This window comes from Pinus tabuliformis, chromosome 8, assembly GCF_031772625.1.
Source record: "Pinus tabuliformis cultivar Carrire ecotype Pingquan chromosome 8, CPIR1, whole genome shotgun sequence".
NCBI classification, from domain to species: domain Eukaryota; kingdom Viridiplantae; phylum Streptophyta; class Pinopsida; order Pinales; family Pinaceae; genus Pinus; species Pinus tabuliformis.
The window spans coordinates 811,693,005-811,713,699 of record NC_142294.1 but is presented as its reverse complement, the minus strand read 5'-3'; the positions used below and the strand labels follow the sequence as shown (position 1 = coordinate 811,713,699).

Here is a 20,695-nt window from a genome sequence, read left to right as displayed (position 1 = left end):
GAGGTTTTTGGATGAATTGGGTAAGAAAAGGAGTTGGGCAGGTTGTACAATTCCATCCAGAGTGCCATTCATCTTGCAAAAAACTCATCATTTCATTCCAATACTAAACATATACAACTCAAGTACCACTTCATAAGGCCAATGTTGGAACATGGACAGTTGAAGTTGGAAAACATACACACTAGCCTCATCGTGCAAATATGTTAACAAAAGTTGTAACCAGGGAGAAACTCAGATTCTGCTCGTATTCAATTGGTCTTCAAATATGATGATAAATATGAGAAACAACAAGGTCTAAAGTGGAGTCCTTTTCCAGCAAATGAAGCAGTGGTGGAATTTCTATAATCAATCTCGAGGTGGGAGGTTGGTCGGTGTTAGCCTAATTATCTTCTTTATTCTAAGGTATTTATTTCAACTAGATGTATACCCCAAGAATACTGTACACCCCTCCATAGAGGGGAGACTTCCCCAACCCCCCCTGCAGGAGTCCAGGGGCCAGAGAGGGTTTGGGGGCATTGCCCTCGAAGCTAAAAAATAGATGTAAAATTGCCTTGTAAAATGTTGTAATTTCATAGCCAATATGAGATGTTCATTAGGTAGATAATCTAGCGGTAGAAGTTAGGCTTAATTTACGGTTTTTTTCCCTAGAAGGAAAACCCTCACTATAAATGAGGGAATTGTATTGAGGTCGTGAATATGTGTATTTTGAGTGAGAAAGAGAGAGGAGGTTGTGTGTGAGAGAGAGGAAATTACAGCGAATCTGTTGTAGGTTGTATCTCCTCATTTTGTTGGATAATATAAAAGGAAGAATTGGTTATCTCTTCATGGATGTAGCCCAAATTGGGTGAACCACGTATATCTGTGTCTCTCCTGTTTTATCATTTTCTGTGTTTGTGTTTCTACAATATTTATTTGTTCCATTGCCGTGTAATATATAATTTTCTAACACAGGGTTGGTTGGGATTTCCTCCTCCAATTAACTTTTCTACTTAATACATTTACACAAAACTAATTTAGTATTATTTGAAAATAATTGAAAGAAAATCATTAAATCAGTAGCAAAATTTGTGTAATAAATAGTAAATCAATCTTTCCCAATTACGAGGTCAAGTGGTGTTACTGGGTTCTGATACCATATGTAATATACCTATCTTTAGATTTTTTTCTTTACTATTGTGAACATTCTTAATATCTACTTAATTTAAGGTCCACGTGGATTCATTTATTTATTTTTATATTAAGGGTACCCCTAATTCGATTATGCATGTATATCAACATCATGTATCACACATGGTCCAATAATCAATTCAATGTTGATATCTGATCGGAATTATATTGTATCAAAACAATGTTTTGTGTGCTAGAATGTCACAAGTCTTATGATCATATTTTGTGTTATTACATTATTAATGCTCCCTAAAGTATCCCTAACTCCTCTCTAAATAACACTATCGGGAGATGTCATAAAGGTATTTACCTCCTCGTTTAGTTAAAAAGTTAATTGCAACTATGGTAACCTATTTATAATTCCCCCTCTTGAATGATTGATTAATGTAACCTATCATATATATCGCTCCTCCTTAATGGTTCCTTAATATATCCTTTCTTCCACATGTTAATGTTCCTTCCAAAGTCCAGGTGGATGAACACCTCACTGCCAACTAGTCTAACCCACATGGGTGGACATGGCATCTCCTCATTGGGATGGGTGGATGGCTGAGATTGTATGGATTCCATCGAAAATTCAGATTCGATCTCCTTCGCTTTTGTCACTCTAACCCTAACTTCGCCTCTCATTTCTTCTTTTGGCTTGCCATGTTCCTTTGATGCTACTTCTCCCCTGCGAGTTTGTCCAAGGCTTCAATATTTTCGAAGGTATTTCCATGAAATCTATGGTATTATTGGACATGCATGAGGACTTTGTCTCTGAAATTACCACATTTTATATTCATGCTATGGTTAAACTGTTTCGGCACTAACATATGGAAGTTTCCTATGTTTTCTTTGTCGAGGAGGCTCTAGCTATTACGGCACTGCTACAAGTATGCATATGTGTGGCACACTAGGGAAAACCTTAATGTTCCAAAAAATCCTTAAGGTAATGGAGGTATTCTTACCATGATTCCTTGTTAAGCTATTTTTGATTTGACGTTACTGGGTATTTACTAAAATGGTGCCTTGCCACGCTTTATGGGTCATTACAGGCATACTCACAATGAGAAGAGGATTCCCCCAACTTCTTTGATGGATAGAGCATGAACCCCTTTTCAAAAGCACCATCCATCTCCAGGTATGGTTCATAGAACCCTTGATTGATGAATAAAAACCTCTTCTTTACATTATTACTCTAAGACCATAATAGATAGGGTGATTGTCTTAGAGGATCATAAATTTTATGGACACACAATGTTCTTTGTGTTTATCCTCGGATACTCCTCGAACCCATTTTGAGATTTCCTGGTTACAGTTTACATCATTTTATTAGTTTAACACTTCCTATATATGTTATGTTTTTGTGACCCACTCGCGTAGCGCTTTCTCATCTGCTTTCCTCATCTTTTAGGTTAACCCCGATGGCTTATCCCTAATTTATTTTCAGCATCCAATTGCTCTAGCCCAGACCTCTCTCCTGTATGTTCTATGGTGGGGTTATACTACTTGTGTAACCCTACACTTCCATTGTAGACTAGTTTTATTCATCGGTCTGCACAGAGAGATGTTGTCCCTCAAGTTTGCAAGTGAATTATTTTTGTTTCTATCTCGTCGTCAGGCCTAAGGCCGAATACACATTTGTAAGCTATATAATTTTTCCATTTGAAGTACAATACTAGCAATGAGATGGATTGCCACAGTAGCCTGATAGTATTAGTACTAACTGTGATGCCTCTCTAATGGTTCTTCAATTTAATATAGAACAACATACTATATCTATCTTTTAGTACCTTTCATTTCAGTGGTTAATGCATGGCTCTGCTTCTATAATTATTAAGAACCATGGGTCTTTCTTTCCTGATATATTTTGGCGTAATTAACTAATGGCAATATTAGATATATGATTCACTCTTTTATAATTTGTAGGCGTAAGAGTTAATTAAATTATATAAATTATATCTTCTTGGAATTTCTCAATTTGGGTACTGTTCATTAGGCTTATATTTTTTGACTGTATACTTATGTAACTGTTGTTTAACCAAATTCCTGTATGACGACTTCTTTTCATGTTTTAATCATTTGTCTTGAATGGCACTCTGTATTCACTCATTTCCAGGAAATATAATTGCTTGGAGTGGTGTCGTTTCTCTTGGAAGTCAATTTTATTTCCCCCTTTTATTAGTTTATTTTTCTGAAATTAATATTTTGTGACAGCAACAATGGTACTCTCATTAAATAAGAGGGATATTATTATACATTACTCATTTCACTTACAATGTACTCATGAGTGAGGCTTTTATTTAATTGTAAATACGTTTCATTTAAGAACCGAGGTTGCATTTTTACCATACCACTTTGTAATGTTGATTTTTGTGTCACTTGGAATGTACACCAAGCCCTAGGGTTCGGGGTTTAGAGGGAAAAGCACCATAAGGGCAGGTTGTGTGCATGGAACCCAAGTGTGGGGTTTTTTCACCAATCGATATGTGGCACAAAACATTGATGAATTTACGACATGTGATTGATGAGGATGATAGTTCTCGGAAAGACAATTCCAACACATAAAAAATTGTCCAAATCCAAGTTGTCGTTAGAGAGATATGAATTTTTGAAGTTAACATAATTATTATTGGCTGTCAAGTAGGCTGACTTGAAGAACCCAATGGACATGTTGCGTCAAGCATGATGTTTTGGAAGCCATTATTATGCATATAAATAAGAGGTGATTGGAGTGTCACTTCACTCATCCAAGAAGCATCTTTCATAGACTACACATCAAGAAATCCATCTCGAGTGTGGCCAGTGGGAGTATGGGAACGCGAATCGAGGAACATGCGAGTGCAGGAATGCAGGAGTGCAGGAATGCATGAAGGAACGTGTGAAGTATAGGAACACGTGATTGTATGAACACTCAACTATAGAAATGCAAGTGAAGGAATGTGAGTACAAGAACATCAGTGTAGGAATGTGAGTGCAGGAGCATGTGAGTGTAGGAATGCATGACTGTAAGAATGTGAGTACATGAACAAGCAAGTGCATAAACGGGTTAGGTATGTATTGTATTGATGTGTTGAGGTTGAATTGATGCTAGTGGATGATGTCCTAAGAGAGGAAAATTTGGAAGTGTGTTAGAAGTAATGTGGAATGGTTTTTGAGGTGTTAGATGCCCTAACTAGGGGAATATGCTATAGAGAGGATTGGTCACTCATGGAATATTGGAGGGCTATCTCAAAGTGGACCAAGTGTGGACATGATTGGGAACTTATGGTATATTGGAGGACAACAAGATAGTGTCGAAGTTGGAGCTTAGTGAGAAACACCTTGATGGACAAAGGTAGTTGTGAGAGAGGAAGTTGTTGAGCTCAAGGGTCTGATCACTGAGGAGCAGTTTATGGAGCCCGAGACATGTTTGTGGAGAGGGAAATATACATTAGATGATGGGTATTCCTCCTAGCCTGTGTGTTGGGCCTTGAAATTGTCATACATTTCCATTACACTTTCACCATTATGTCCATTATATCACCTCCATTTCACCTTCATTTCACTACCATGTCACTACATTCATCTCACTTTCATTATCATTGGGTCACATTTATATGTTTTTCTAGACTTTATTAATTCTTAGCCTTTTTAAGTGAATTTGTGGTTAAAAATTAGAAAATAATGTGCATATGATTATACCTAACAAGTGGGTTGAGATTGTTGACACGTGTAGGTCAAAAGGAGGCTTCTAGAAGACCTTTATGTGGCACCCTAAGGCCAAATTCGAATTTGAATGGAGAGGATCATGGGATCATGAGGATATGTGTCACATTTCCTATTTGTATTGAAACTCTAAGAAGACATGTGTCTTATCATTTCCTATTTTGATTAGAACTCTAGAGGTATAGGGAGAGATTCATGGACTCTCATTAATGAGATGACTTCTCATATTTTTGTATAAATAAGAGATATCTCTCCTTCATTTGGTAGTTTTTTTGGTAGCTTTGGAAAGCTTTGGAGAGCTTTGTTGTACTTTATAATTTTGAAGAATTTGAATAAAGCTCGAATGTTCTCAACATGGAAGGAGATGTGAAGTAGATGTCATGGAGCATATTAGAATGTAAGGTAGAGTAGATTTTGTTTTGTAGTTTTGCTCTGATTTCATTCAAGTATGTCATTTTATTGTTTTCAAGTTTAATAGTTTAGATTTTCCATTCATGCAAGTTTAATTCATGCAAGTGTGTTCAACCAGTTGATTGTAGATTTATCTAACTGTGTAATCTATGCTTAGAAAAATATTCCAAGAAAGTATTTTCCAATTGGTGATTGGAGCATTAGAGCACACAATAGATTAGTTTTCCTTTACATGTTTTTGTATTTGCTTATTAGAGTAGTCACTCATTACATAAATAGATATTTCCAGAGCCTTTCGTTGATGGTTTATCCTCAAACTAAATGGCGAAATGTTAAGTTTATGAATGAGATTTCTTGTTGTTCAATGCCTTTTTCTTCTTAGTGTAGTCACTCATGATATAAACAAATATTTCCAAAGCCTTTCATTGATGTTTTATCCTCAAACTAAATGGCAAAATGTTGAGTTTATGAATGAGATTTCTTGTTGTTCAATGCCTTTTTCTTCTTAGTGTAGTCACTCATGATATAAACAAATATTTCCAGAGCCTTTCATTGATGGTTTATCCTCAAACTAAATGGAGAAATGTTGTGTTTATGAATGAGGTTTCTTGATGTTCAATAGCTTAGAGTTAGATAGCTTAATGCCATTTTCTTATCAATTTAGTAACTCATGATTTAAATAGATATTTCCAAAATCCCTTCGTTGATGGTTTGAACCTAAGACTAAGTGGTGAAATGTTTTACTAATGACTAAGTTTTTCCTTGCATTTTCATGTTTACTTCTTTTAGGATGATGAAGATTTTGTTTCAATTTCATGTAGCTGTTATCATTTTTTTTTGCTTTCATTTCATAGACATTTTGTCGTCTTAGATTAATCTAACTGTTCAAAGTTTTGATTTGTTTCCTTTTCTCATTTTTTTAGAAATTAGATTTTAACATTGAAAGTTATTAGATTTAATTGTCCATTAACATTTAGAGATTTCACCTAGAAGCATTGCTTTTCTTTCTTAAATTAATTTCCTTAAGCATAAGAAACAAAACCCCCAAAAACAACATAAACTATAAAACAACGAAGTAAGAGAGAGGTTAACTAAGCACATATGGTGCACCACACTTCATCAGTTTAGGATACCTAGATTGATAATTTATGTAGAAAAATTTAGGACACTAAATTGAATAGACACCATGTTCATTGAAGGAGATGGACATGTTGTAGTGATAGGTGGAAGCCCTTTGTTCCCTATGTTGGTATTCATCGGTGAAAAACATGAAGACCATAGTGGGCTGAAGTCCCTAAGTAGCTCAAGAGCAACAGTGGGTATATCGAGAGTTTTTCATATATGGAGCTGTGAAAAACTCGACAAGAGTCTCGATTTGTTGATGCATTGATGGAAAAAGGCACAACTAGTGAGTAGATTGCATAGCCAAGATTCATTGACTAGATGGACTTTGATTGATAGTGGTATGAGCTGCAGATCAGAAGCCGAAGGATGAGGCAAGTACACGGTATGACCGAGGGGGGCTGAGAAAGTCGACAACATTAGGTAGATGGTAAGAGTATATTGTTGAGGGTAGATTTGTTGTCGATGGACTAACACCAAGCCATAGTTTTGTATCTTGTACTAGTGGATTTATGAGGGCCATTATCCCTCGTACGGGAGCCCTAGACTGTTTTATTATATATATTTTTAATATAACGAAGTTGGGTTGAAAATTGTAAAAAGTTGTCTATATTCTGTGCATGTGTGGTTTAATGTTGTTTATATTCCTCTATTCAAAGTAGTTTATGGTTGAGATTCTTGGTTTGGTAGCGTCAAATATTTTAAGATTCTATCCTAGATCCAAGATCATGGAAATTCAACATGGTATCACATGGTATCTGAGCTACTTTGAGGGACAATGAATCAGAGAGTGCACAATGAAGCAACTCAAAGGGAGTCGTGGGTGACTAGATCATGGAGCAGAGAGTTCAACTGGAGAAATGGTGATGTGGTATCGATATACTACATGATGATTTGGGCTAGGAGTTCTCGTGGATTGATGGTGAACCTATTGCACTTCAGTATGTTGTGTGGCAGTTTGTAGATCGTGGACTTCCTATGTCTTTTAATGGATGGTTGTGACAACTTGAGGGTTTCTTTGGCATGGACGAGATTAGGTTGGTCAAGATGGATTCATGTGATGGACTTCAGATTGATAGGCTAGAGTATTCATCGGATTGTGATGTTGCATATCTGAGACTAGTGGCATTTTCACGAGTGGTATTTGATCCAGGAGGATGAGTGTTTGCAGGACTAAGCTAGTGGAGATCGATTAGGCTCAGAGGGAGTCTAGCCTCAGAGGGAGAAGCCTTATGGAGGTTTAGGATATTTAGGTTTAGATATGATGAGGTAGAGGCACTACCGTCATTGCCGGATTTATTCTATAGGGTATGCTGCAGTGATGGATGCCAGATGGGCTAGTGTCGTTACCGGATGATGATGGTTACTTCATAGTCTTGGAAGTACCTCCCTTGCTAAGAGGGAGTGTTAATTTTTTTTTAGCTTGGGTGGTACTCCAAGCCCCAAGGTTCAGCATTTGGAGGGAAAAGCACCATAAGGGAAACTTGTGCACTTGGAACAAAAGTGTGGGGTTTTCGCATCCATCGAGATTTGGGACAAAACATTGATGAATTTATGACATGTGATGGATGTAGATGATAGTTCTTAGAAAGAAGATTCCAACGCATTGAAAATCGTTTGCATCTGATTTGTCGTTAAAGAGATATGAATTTTTGAAGTTAACCTAATTATTATTGCATGCCAAATAGGCCGACTTGAAGAACCCAATGGACATGTTAATTCAAATAGGAAATTTTGGAAGCTCTTGTTGTGCATATAAATAAGAGGTGATTGGAATGTCATATCACTCATCCAAGAAGCATATTTCATAGTCTACACATCAAGAAATCCATCTCGAGTGCGGGTAGTGCGAGTACAAGAATGCAAGTGCAGGAACACACGAGTGCAGGAATGCGTGAGTGAACAGACACGAGTATAGGAACACACGAGTGTAGGAAAGCACTAAGTTCATGAATGCGAGAGTGAAGAAACATGCGAGTGCGAGAACGAATGAGTGTAGGAACGCGAGTGCGGGAATATGAGTGCAGGAACAGTCTAAGTATTTATTTTATTGACGTGTTAAGGTTGAATTGATGTTAATGGATGATGTCTTAGGGGAGGACAATTTGGAAGTCTTTTAACAGCCATGTGGAAGGGTTTCCTAGGTGTTGGATGCCCTAACTAGGAGCAGATGCTACAACGAGGATTGGTCACTCATGGACTATTGCAAGGCAGCGTGAGAGTGGACCAAGTGTGGATGTGATTGGGAACTTATGGTCTGCTAGAGGACAGCGAGATAATGTCCAAGTTGGAGCTCAGTGAGCAACACTTTGATGGAAAAAGCTAGTTGCGAGAGAGGCAGTTGTTGAGCTCAAGGGTCTGATCAACGAGGAGTAGTTTATGGAGCCTCAAATGTCTGTGTGGAGAAGGAAATCTATATTATATGATGGATACTCCTCCTAGACTGTGTTCATTATAGGAGATGGACATCTTGTAGTGATAGGTGGCAACCTTTCATACCCTATGTTGGTCTTCATGAAAAAAACACGAGAAGACCACAGTGGGTTGAAGTCCCTAAGTATCTGAGGAGCAGTAGTGGGTAGATCGAGATTTTTTCACAAGTAGAGCTATGAATAACTCTACAGGAGTCTCGATGTGTTGATGCCTTGATGGACTAAGGCACAACCAATGAGAAGATTCGATAGTCGAGATTCATTGGTGAGATGGACTTAGATCATTGATAGAGGTAGGAGCTATAGATCTCGAGCTGAAGGATTGGGAATGTACAGGGTACGACTGAGGGGAGCTTAGATATTCGACTGTTGGGTGTGGAGCCTGATTATCTTCTTTATTCAGAGGTATCGCCGCATTCAACCCCAATTTGTAATGTGGTGTCAATGCGCTCGTAAATGTGCGCCGCGATGGGGGGTCATGGTGATTATTTGTAGCCTTGGGGGCAGTGCCCCCAAAGCTAAAAATAGATGTAGAATTGCCTTGTAAAATGTTGTAATTTCGTAGTCAATCTGGGTCTCGTTCATTAGGAGGAGATCTCACTCTAGAAGTTATGTTTAACTTAGGGTTTTTTTCCCTAGAAGGAACCCTTTGCTATATATGAAGGAATTATATTATGTATATGTAGATCTGTATTCTCAGTGTGAAAGAGAGAGGAGATTGTGTGAGAGAGAATAAGGAATTACAACGGATCTGGTGTAGGTTGTATCTCTTCATTTTTCTCGCTAATAAAGGACTCACTATTTCTCCGTGGACGTAGCCCAAATTGGGTAAACCACTTACATTTGTGTCTCTCTTGTTTTATGTGTTTTGTGTGTTTATATATTTCTGCAATATATTTTATGTGTTCCATTGCTTTGTAATATATAATTTTCTAACATCGACTACATAAGCCAAATGGTGAGAGTATCTTGTTGAGGTTAGATTGGTTGTGGATGGACTCACACCAAGCCCTAATTTTGTATCTTGTACTAGTGGATATATGAGGGCCATTATCCCTCATACCCTAGACTGTTGTATTATATGTTGTTTAATATAATGTAGTTGGGTTGAAAAGTGTAAAAAGTTGTCTATATTTTATGCATGTGTGATTTACTGTCATTTATATTCCACTGTGCAAAGTAGTTTATGGTTGAGATTCTTGGTTTGGTAGGGTCAAAGATTTTAAGATTCTATCCTAGACCCAAAATCGTGGAAATTCAACATGTAATATTTAAGTGTCACTTACTAAATATTTACGTCTGCATGCTAAAGTTTACTACATAGAGTAGTAGGATTTTAACTTATAATTTTATATTTATAGTTTATAATTAGCTATGCATTTCCTTCCAAAATCGATGCTCATACTAGTGCTAAGTTTCTTTTCTCTATATGTCATCTATGACATATCATTCCTACTGTTTTTAATTTATATAAAAGTCATACTACACTACATTACAATTATGCAACAATATTTTTACATAAAACTACAATATTCTTTTAACTCCATCATTAGTAGTTTATTCCTCATTTTGCACTAAAATCAACAGAAATATTGTAATTCAATAACTAGTATTTGAACCTAAGCTTCTGTTGGAATTGATAGTAATATATTAAACCAATAACCCATATGTTAATTTTCTGTTACAACACTATACACAAAATTTATTTATATACTATACACCTAATAATTACCCATATGTCATCTATAATTAAAACTACCTCTAACTTGAGATTATCTTGCATTGTGTAAAAGTTTACATAATTGAAATTGTATCCAACATAAAATAACATCAGCCAAACTAGAGGATTGAAGGATACACTATCCTCCCAACCAAAAATTGCCTCTAGTTCTCCCTCGAGCTCAAGTGTAAATTCTGAGAGAATCAACAACCTCCCAACCATGAACTGCCTCTAGTTCTCCCTCAAGCTCAAGTGTAAATTCCGAGAGAATCAACAACCTCTTGTTGATCTCCTCCAAGGGTGTTTAATTCCTTTTCTTCATGATAATGTTTCTATTTCAATGACATCCTTTTTTTGGTAAGCTTACTTGCTTTCTTGCCTAGGATTTTGCTCTTAAAGCCCACCTTTCTCACCCACCGTCCTTTAAAGGAAACCAGGCTAAACTTTTTCTCCTGTTGAGATGTTTCTAAGGGACTTTATCTCCCTCCCTTATCTTATTTAGAATCTTTAAAGATTCTAATCATGAAGAATTTACAATCTTATCTCATGTGTCTCATGGGTGAGTGCACAAATAATTATTTCTTTTATAATCAATTATTTACAATAATCAATCCAATTGTTTGGCTCTATCCCCATTTATTACATACCTACTTAAAGTAATGAGTAGTTACTAGGGGATGTCACAATTTGTTTCCTATACAGTCAACTTATAATCCAATTGTTTGGCTCTATCCCCATTTATTACACACCTACATAGAGTAATGATTAGTTATTAGGGGATGTCAAAATTTGTTTCCTATATAGTCAACTTATAAAAATGTTCAAATTGCTCGTATTCATGAGAGATTTTTTTTCATTTACATGGTATACCTAAAGCAGTAATTTTTGATAGAGATGTGAAGTTTAACTCTCATTTTTGGAAGGCTCTTTTTATAATATAAGGCATTCAAGTACAATTCAATATTTCCTTAAAGCCATAGACATGTGGGAAAACTGAAGGAGTTAATCAAGTGTTGGAAGACATTCCAAGGAAGTACATTATATAACAACCAAAGAGAAGGCTTGTAGACAAAAGGTAGCTAAATATTGACAAAAACCATGTAGAGAAAAGAATGGCCTACACTAAATTTTAGGTAGGTGATCATGTGTATGTGAGGGTCAAGAATAAGAAGAGCACTTTGTGGTGGGGAAGTTGTGAAAAATTGGCACCCCTATTATGTGGGTCTTTCCAAATATTAGTTCGAATTGGACTTGTAGCCTATGAGTTGGATTCTCCTAGTCATATATGTGTACATAACATGTTTCATGTCTCTCTATTAAAGAGGTATGTATATGAACCTAGACACATAATTATTTGACAAGATGTACAAGTAAAACAATCAAGTTGAGATGATTTTATATATGTTTCTTCTTTGATTGGAAACTAATGAGAAATCTAACCAATGTGATTGTAGTTCAATCTGGATGGAGAGTTCCTTTTCAATCTTTTACAGAGAGAAATCATGTGAGAAATCATGTTATGGAAGGTAGTTGTGTTGTTAAAGTGCACTGAAAGCACTTTAGTCAAGAACAAACAACTTGGGAAGATGAAAATTGAATGCATGAAGCATATCCCAAAAGTGCAGTGAAAGCACTTTAGTTAAGAACAGACAACTTGGGAGGATGAAAATTGAATGCATGAAGCATATCCCAACCTATTCTAAAGGCCTTAAAATAAACACTAAGTACAATTCTTTGATAGAGGGGGGAAGATGTAATACCCCTGAGTAGATTGTAAATATTTTAATTTACTTTTATTGAATAACTTGACAAACTATAATAAACATGAATGCTTATATTTTTAATTTCATTAATAAATTAGTTATGAACAACTATGGAAATTAGCTAAGAAAAATATACTAAATGAGATTTTCACTTAAGAGACAATTAGAATGTAGTTATTCCTCTTCCTATAGATAAATCATCTCATTTGGGGAAAAATAAGCCGATAGGGTGCGAGGGAAAAAAATGAGGTTGCCTAGACCCATTAGAGGAAAATTGGAGGTTGGAACCTTAGATAAGGCACTACTAAGGGAGGCACGGAGGAAAGGGAATTCTTGAGTTGAGAATTCCTAGTTAGAGCTATAAGGCCTCTCAAACACTAGGAAAGACCTAGTGTGATCATATAAGCCCTAGGTGGACCTAGTGTGGTCTATATCAAAAGAGTGCTCTAGAAGTGAAACTCACTTGGGAGGGAGCTCTAGTAGTGAGTGTTGTTCTCATTGGTTACATGCACTAATCTTCTTCCTGTGCTATGCTATTTCCCTGGAAGCCTAAACTATTTTCCTCAAAGCCTAAATTGAATTAGGAGATAAGTGTCACATACATGTAATGTTTTGGTTTCCTTCTAGTTGTATATTTTTTTGTATAAATTCTATGGCATGTTTCTTTCATAATGGATAAAGGTATGTATATAGGACTAATGGAATAATTAATATTGTTCTATCAAGATCTAATGTATATAGGATTAATGAAACAATTAAAGTTGGTCTATTATGATCTTAATATTAGTCCATGAAATAATTATTTCCATGTGACAAGTTAGATTAGTTCTAGAAAAGACTAGAAGCTTGGAAATAGTAAAAAAGAGCTATAAATTGTATAGCAAAATTTGTAACTAATTATATAATCTCATCATAAGTCACAAGAATAGGGAAATAATTTACAACTTCAAAAAGTTATTTTGCTAAATACCAAAATATTAATATAGTTACAAAAAAAAATCATATAGTCCCATAATCAAAAGAATCACTAAAAGTATAACCTGGGTGAACATGGCTAAGTTGGTAAATCCATAACTCGAAACAAATTTCTGATAGAATGATAAAAATTAAACGAATATCAGTTCTTCAAACTTATAATTTCCCAAAATTACACAATAAAAGTTGGTTTGTGTATTTGAATGCAAGAGAGACTCATGTATACATATGAAATATAAATTTGGAAAAATAATCCAATATACATTATCCCCCAAATATTTACAAATCCCCTTGCAACAATAACCTAATCCCCTTGCAACAATAACCTAAGCTTGTAAGCGCTGCCATTAACAAAGGATTTACAACAATAACCTAAGCTTGTAAGGGCTGCCATTAACAAAGGATTGACTGTATTAATTAATCACTTAAGAACTAAAAATTAGTTTTGCGACAAAATCTCAAATTTCCTCCGCGAAACCCTTTAGGATACTTCCCTCGGGTTCGAGGTCTAGAACATTCCGCAACGACTAGGGAACGGAAGTATTAGGGTTCCACTATCGGTGTCAAACCCTTAGGAATTTCACAAAACCTGTAAACGAATGAGGGAAAGCATACAGAGAACCTAGATTGTAGAGGAAAGCAATAATTCCCGGAAGTTGAAAACGTATGATGTCTGTCAAACGCTAGGTATGAGGGTAAAATCCTACCAAAAACAACAGAAAGGGTAACATTATAACCTACACGTGGGCATAAAAACACAAAGAACGTAATCATGAGTGATGTGAATAGGCATATACCTGTGGCTATGCAAGGAACAAAATTAATAGGCATATAACAGAGGGTTTGAACACAGACTACAGATCCTAACCAGTAGACTGGAGAGTGCAAATGGGGGTTGCATAGAGTGACGGCAGAAGGGGATAGTTAACCAATTCTTAACATTCTTGGGTGTGTTGACACTTAGATGGCATTCCAGACACGACACGTCTCTAAGGACAAAGCAAGGCAGAGAATGTCAGCGAGCGTAGGGCTCAAGTGATATCGTATGCCTCACCATAATGCGGGCGCCCCCTATGACATCGATTATACCAAAGACTTGCTGCAATGCAAAAACACAAGGCCAAACGAAATAATCGGTCATATATCCACGTCGATATATGATATGTTCAACAAGGTTAACAATTAATTAGCTTAATGATGGAAATAAAAATAAAAAAAATAACATTTAGAGAGTATAAACTTTACAAACACCTGTATACAATTAATTGCTTAGGATCGATGATTGTATTCAAATTTTATAAAAAATAAAATTATTGTGAATAGGAAGAGATGTTATAAAATATGTATATAACTATTATGGTTTAAATAACGAAGATTAAGATGGAGATCAACTCTGTAAATACCACCAAATTTTAAATTTTAAATTTGTGTGGACTCTTTAGGTGGTGTTATGCAATAAGTTGATTTTCGCTTTAATTTTATTTTTACTTTATATAGAAATAAAAAATAATATAATTGAAAATAAAGGAAAAAATAATTTGTTTTTAAATATTAAAGAGATTAGAGATATATGTAAAAATAATAAAATATTTTATTGTTAATCATCAATAAAATATTTCAATATCCACTTTAAATAACATAGTTTTATGTCAAATATATACAAATAAAAGAAAACTAATATATACCATTCAAATATAAGCTTCACATTATATACATAGATATTTGTTATGGAATATAATTTATAGCATAATATAATATTATTATATTCTAATAGAAGTCATATCATATAAATCAGAGTGATATTTTCATTTTTGAAAAGATAAGTGCAAGTTATATAAGGGAAAAAAATATAATAATAAAATAGAAATATATAAAGGATTATAAGAATTAATTCTATTTAGGTAGACAATATTTTTAATTACATAAATAAGTGTTTGTTTTGAAATATGATTTATAATACATAGAGATCCCATAAAAGATAATCATTATAGCCAAAAGAAGTTAATCTTTGATAGAAATAAAAAAGATCTCTTTCTAAATGAATTAAAAACTAATTTACTTCTTTTATCTAGTATAGATAACATAAAGGATCTCTATCATAATTTTACTACAACCCTCTCACATTCTATTAACAAGTTGTCAATTGAAGTTTCAAGTAACAAAAGAAATAGCAAAACCAACCCATGGTATGACAAACATTGTAAAAGTGCGAGGAGAGCAATTAAGGAAGTTGTTGATGAATCTCTTAAAATTGGCAAGATAAAAATATACAAAGCCCTAACTAAAAAGAAAAAAAAAGGTAGTATATTTGTAAAAGACAAGAGAATCTCTTACACCGCTCTAAGGTAGCTCCTAAGAAATTCTAGAGGTAGATTCTAACTACGAAAACTAAAGATAATAATAAAATTGCTTTACATGACTAGAATTCCTATCTTAAAAAGCTTCATGAATCTCCAAATGTCATGGTTAACTTTGTAACCCTACTCACAACGAAAGACGTTTTCTCATTAGAAGACATTGATTTTGGGGTTAATCCCTTGGCTAAGGGGAAAGCTAAGGAAACTGAAGGTTACCAGGCAAAAATCTTAAAAATTGGAGGTCATTTCCTCATCCCCCACATTCACAAGCTTTTCAATCAAGCGATCAAGCAAGGGTTCCCTAAAACATGGACTCATAGCCTCATTATCCCTATTTTTAAAAGTGGGCATACAAATAACCCGTCTAATTATGAGACAATTATGATCAACCCTCTCCTAGCCAAGTTATATGGTATTATTTTGGAAAGGAAGTTGAGCATATGGCTTGAAAGTGAAGGTAAGTGGGCTAAAGGCCAAGTGGGTTTTAGAAAGTAGCACTCAACAATAGACCACCTCATTATGCTTAGGATCATTGTGGAGGAATGCCGCAATGATAAATCCAATCTCTTTTGTTGCTTTGTGGACTTTAGAAAGGCTTTCGATATAGTTCCTAGAAACAACCTTTGGAACAGATTAGAAGAGCTAAAGGTTCCTTTTGAGTTGAGAGCTACTCCTATAAGGTTATATGAGAATGTAATTGCCAAGTTAAAGAGCAATGACGGGTGGTCTAAAGATATTAAGTGTAATATCGGAGTTAAACAAGGTTTCCCCCTCTTCCCTACCCTATTTGGCATTTACATTGACAAGCTAGAAGGTTGTTTAGAGGAAGCGTGATGTTCTGGCATGATCTTAGCTAGGGTAGTCATCATCCTTCTTCTCTACGCTCACAATATTGTTCTTCTCGCAAGGTGCCCATTTGATATTGATAAGCAACTTATACTTCTTAAGGATTTTTGTTCTACCATGGGTATGATTGTTAACATGCACAAAACAAAAGTTATGATTATGAAATCCAAGAAGGACACTTACGCTAATTTTATGTATGACAATAATAACTCGGAGGAAGTGTCTTCCTATAAGTACCTAGGAATTGATATTCATCACAAGCTCAAGTGGAATTATAGCATTGAGAAAAGGATTAATGGGGAATGGAAAGCTTATTTTGGTCTTGAAAATAATTGTAAAATGACAAACCTCGTAATGTGGGATAGAAAGAAGTTCCTCTTTGAAACTTTAGTCACTCCGGTTATCTTATATGGATGTGAGGTTTGGGGTTGTAGCATCTCTAAAGAATCCTCGAGAAAGATTGAGCAAATCCAGAAGCATTTTATAACGTATAACCTCAAAATTAAAAGAAACACACCCTAACATATTCTCCTTATAGACGTGGGTCTTTCTCCTATCGACAGCCTAGCTATGACTAGGCTTCTATTGTACAAGCACAAACTCAATAGCATATGAGACCATAGACTTCCTAAGCTAGCTTTAAATTCAAGCCAAAAACACCTAAGGCTCAAACAAGGTTGGTATAAAGACACGGGCCTCGTTAAACCATTGGAAGATCGACGAGAATGTTACATTGCAAAACATTAATAACATTAAAAATATTGTTACTTCTAAGTTCAAAGAAAAAGTGTGGTGTGAGAAAGATTTAGCAGCTAAAATAAAATTAAGATATTATAAGGAGGTGATCAACCCCACCCTAGAAGATCAAAAGTATCTCTCTCTTTTAACTAGCTCAAAGAAGAAAATTAATATAGACAAGATTAGTTATAAGTATGGAGTCTCGAGTCTCAATGGTAAGCAAGAAAAATACATTTGGGAGTCTACCAATTACCCTATTATTTGTTTTGGACACACCTCTTATGGATTTTATGGTGTTTATGCCATTGCTATATGCCCTTTGCACAACTTCTATGTAATTATTACTTATAGGTTTTACTTAATCAATTTGAAATGTTACAAACAATATTGAATGTACATCCCACCAAATTCTACTTCTAGCTAAATAAATTTATTTTCCCTTAAGTAAATCATTGCACTCTGAATATATGTGTGTTCTACAAAAGTCTTGCTTCTCAAATTTTTGCTATGATTCCATTTGAATACTAAGATATTGAAATGTGAGACTGAAAATCAAGTGATCCTCAATAAACCATCATGAAACCTAACACATCATATCTAGCACAAAATTTACATTTAACATTGTTATTACTAGCTCTAGCTGAAATAATGTATTTTTTATTCTTCTTCGTGTGGAAGTGAGGCCTTCATATACATAGATCTTAACAGTTTCAACATTCTAGATTCTGATAGACACAGGGTGTTTGCTGAGGTTTTTATTATTAATTGGGTTATTGTGGCAGCGGGGTAAACTAGGGTCACAAATACCAACTTTATCTCCCACATCTTTCTTAGAACATTTTATGTACCACTCCAATTGGGTTCTTTGATTTGAAATAGGCTCCCTACTAGTATTTATCTTGAACAATCCTATTATTAATTGAAAATAATTATCACTGCATCATTTTCATACTAAGGAATAGGTTATTATAATATGTAATTCTCTCTACAATATCTATAATTCATTTTTAATGAAGTTTTTTCAATTTTGGGTGGAACTAATCTTCGAAACTGCCCAAATGTTTCAGTTTGTCTCTTAGTGGACTTAGGACTATTCTCTAAGCTATCAAATAATCAACATGGCTTGCTAGCTAACGTGGGTCTCGAGTTTGAATTATCTAAAATATTACCATATCTAGTATATATGAAACAGAGCTCGTGATTTGTCAATCACATTATTATAACTCTAAAATCTGGGAAGGATTTAAACAAAGCACTCTTGAAGAAAAAAAAGCCCTAACACAAGTTTGCTCCAAACATGTGCAATATATATATTAAAGCACAATGTCAAGCATAACATGGAAGAGTCATATTTTTCCCAAATTGCAACACAAATATTCGCCATCGAAGGTTTATTTACCAAAAGAATGAAATAGAAAGAACATTAAATTGCACTATATATGTTATATAATATACTGAAACAACTAAAGTATGTCTTGGGTAATGGGTTACTTCTGCATCAATGTTTTCCTTCGCTAATCCTCCAACGTTAAACTTGCAAAAAAAAACATATAGGGTTACTTCGAACTGAACACAAATTTTTATTTTTAACACAAGGGATTAAGGGGTTTATAAGTACAAGAAACTTCCTCATACTCTAACCTCACAAAAATATTCAGAGAACAATCATGGCCTTGGTCGTTCTAGAAATTTCCAGCAACTAGCTCTCCTATTTAAAAAGGAAAAATGAGTGCTACCTAGTGACTTATGGAAATAAAGAAGAAAAAAACCATTTGGAACAAGGAAAATTCTTTGAATGTTGATAGAAAACTAGCTAATCAATCTAACTGTTGTAATCTACACCAGAAGAGGGGTCGACGAGGAGTTAATTGTGTGGAGTTTACTTTCCTTTATCCATAGTAATTGCATAGAAATGATCGACACACAACGAGGGGGCATCCGAGCTTCATGTGATGTAAAGGAGGAGGGTGGATACTTTGTAGCCCCCTAATCCTTATTCAACCGTCTAATTCAATTCACCATTCCCAAGGGTGTCAAATTGCTAGGTGGCACGTAATCCAATCCCTTCATGATGATTCAAGAACCATTGTTCTGACATCAAGACTATATAATATTATTCACAAGTGAAACTATTCAAGGATTGTTGTGTAAGAATGTACACTTTCAGGAGTTAACTCACCATAGCCTTGGGGTCATCCATGGAATAACTTAAAATAACACTCACAATACAAATCATAGGGGTGGAAAAGCATAAATTTAACATAAACCAAATTAAATAGTATGTAGGCTAAATTATTACCTTTCCATTATGACTCATTGTGGATTAAATGCATTAACCTAAAATGGGAAGGTTACTTTATAATATGTATAATGAAATATAACTAGACAATAAGGGGGGTTTTGCCTCATATATGTGTATAAACATAATGATCTAGGTGGATATTGGTGGCAACCCGCCTATTCCTCTTGGATACCCAAGACTGTCTCTTTGAGTTTCCTTAATTGTAGCACAATTTACTATTTTTTGTTAGGATATTCCGACACATAGGAAATAGTTAAGTATAAATTGGTTTACCGTAGAGTTAGGTAAAGTGTGTTTCTTTACTATGTACATTTGTAACTTACAATCTGATGGTCATGATATGTTCTAGACATGAAGTGGTCTGATGGTTCATTCTCTCCTCGGTATTTCTGACACTTGATCCGTGGCTTAACACTCAATTGGTCCATGATCTCTATTTAAAGAGAATGGAGGGTAATTTATAGGGTGACTGTTCATGAGAGAAGCTTATGTAAATTTTCTTTCTTTTATTAATAAATTTCCTGAATTGGCCACATTGGCTCACGCCGTGGACTGTTTCCCTCTTTGAGGGTTTTAACCATGCCAAGAATACTGGCGTATTGATATGTGATATGTTTGTGAGTGGTTTCATTTGGTGTTCTATCTGAGGAACATACCCTGTAAATTCCTACATGGTATCAGATCTATTTGAGGGCCACATCTGTTGGTGATCCAAATCCGAAGCTGGTAGAACTGCATACGACTGTCATTTCCTAGATCTATTGTTTTTGATGTTGGAAATCATACTAAGATGGGGGGAGGGTGAATCAGTATGAGAAAATAAATAGCTTTTTCACTTCCATAATTAGATTCATATACGCTACTTTAGTTAAGGGAACCCACGTGTACATGCAACTATGTTTAATGCAACTAGCGTATATTCAACAAACTTATGATTCAGTTAATTCATCATATGTTGATCTTTAATTAGTGCATCAGTACTTCGTTAACCATATAAATAGTAACCGGGTGCAGTAAAAATAGAATAGATCATCACACATAAGACACACACATGAACACCATGATATAAGGTGGAAACCCAATGCGCGACAAAAACCACTTGCTGTTGTTTTCTTTAAGATAAGAAAAACCTGTTTACAATCTTGTACTGGCGCAGACTCATACCAATATGC

The 20,695-nt window shown here is 35.0% G+C and overlaps 1 long non-coding RNA gene across 2 annotated transcripts in view; it reads left to right on the top strand.

Moving 5' to 3' along the window:
- Positions 1-1,738: 1,738 nt before the first annotated feature.
- The window catches only part of LOC149238048 (uncharacterized), a 157,819-nt gene continuing 138,862 nt past the window's right edge, over positions 1,739-20,695 (top strand). Inside the window, exons 1-3 of one of the 2 annotated variants that reach the window (XR_016245333.1) lie at positions 1,739-1,875; positions 2,023-2,098; positions 2,205-2,290. This is a non-coding gene — a long non-coding RNA (uncharacterized LOC149238048). Of the gene's footprint in view, positions 1,876-2,015; positions 2,099-2,204; positions 2,291-20,695 lie in introns of both variants that reach the window. The other variant, XR_016245334.1, reaches the window with a different exon arrangement.